Source organism: Triticum urartu, chromosome 5, assembly GCF_003073215.2.
Source record: "Triticum urartu cultivar G1812 chromosome 5, Tu2.1, whole genome shotgun sequence".
Taxonomy (NCBI): Eukaryota; Viridiplantae; Streptophyta; class Magnoliopsida; order Poales; family Poaceae; genus Triticum; species Triticum urartu.
This window is the reverse complement of record NC_053026.1, coordinates 36,586,098-36,587,431: the sequence shown is the minus strand read 5'-3', so window position 1 is coordinate 36,587,431 and position 1,334 is coordinate 36,586,098. Positions and strand designations below refer to the sequence as shown.

General features: G+C 55.7%; 1 pseudogene; it reads left to right on the top strand.

The window, feature by feature from the left end:
• Nucleotides 1–540: 540 nt before the first annotated feature.
• On the top strand, nucleotides 541–679 carry LOC125511814 (annotated as a pseudogene).
• Nucleotides 680–1,334: the final 655 nt, after the last annotated feature.

Below are 1,334 nucleotides of genomic sequence, written 5' to 3'. Positions count from 1 at the left end.
CATGGTATTCAGAGCCTCTCCTCTAAGCACATCTCCTGCGACGCCAAAAACCCTCGCGCCGCCATGTCTTCCTCAAGCTCCACCACAACCGCTCCATCTGTGCTGATCCCCATCGCTGAGAAACTCCATCGCTCCAACTTCAACATCTGGCGTGCGCAGGCTCTGGCCACAACCCGTGGCGCTCAGCTGGTCTCCTACCTCGATCCAGAGAGGGAGGAACTGGCGCCCAAGCTGTCGGACAAAGATAGCAAGGTCACCGATGTGCCGAACCCGGCATATGAGATCGACAGGGCTCGCGACTCTCAGGTTCTGAGTTTTCTTTTCAATTCCATCTCACCCCCTGTGATGGTTCAGATCGCAACATGCACCACGGTGTCAGCAGCATGGACTGCAATCACGGAGATCTTTATCTCCCAGACACAGGCGGCCATCGTCAATACAAGGATGTCCCTCTCCACCACCAAGAAGGGAAGCTCCACCATCGTTGAGTACCTTGGCCGCATGAAGGCCCTCAGTGATGAGATGGCTGCCAATGGCAAGCCGCTCACGGACGATGATATGGTGTCGTATATCCTTGATGGCTTGGATTTCGACTACATGTCATTCGTCTCCTCCATCTGCACCAGGACCGTCCCCATCAAGCCCAACGAGCTCTATGCGCAACTCATCAGCTTCGAGATCCGCCTCGCCATGTTCGAGGGTGGCAACTCGTCGTCCCACTCATCCGCGAACGCTGCCTCCCGTGGCGGTCGCGGTGGCTTCCCTCGCGGCGAAGGCCGCGGCAGGAACGGAGGCGGCCGTGGCCACGGTGGTGGCCGTGGCAATGGAGGCAACGGCGGCCGCGGGAACGGCCACGGTGGGCGTGGCCAAGGAGGCGGTGGACGAGATGAGCTCCCTGAAGTGTTCTGCCAGATCTGCAAGAAGCCGAACCACACGGCTATAGAGTGCTACAGGCGCTTCGACATCGCATTCACCAAGGAGAAGAGTGCGAGCGCCGTGTCCAACTCCTCCTACGGCGTCGACACCAATTGGTACGTTGACACAGGCGCCACAGATCACATCACCGGAGAGCTCGACAAGCTCACCATGAGGGAGAGATACAACGGCCATGATCAAGTGAACATGCCCAATGGAGCAGGTATGAAAATTACTCATATTGGTCAAGCATATGTTCGTACTCCCACTCATAATCTTCATCTAAAAGATGTCCTTTACTCACCTAAAGCCACAAAAAATCTTGTTTCTGCTCATCGTCTATCTCAAGACAATAATGTGTTTCTTGAAACGCACCCTCGTTTCTTCTTCATTAAGGACAAGGCAACGAGGAGCACCCT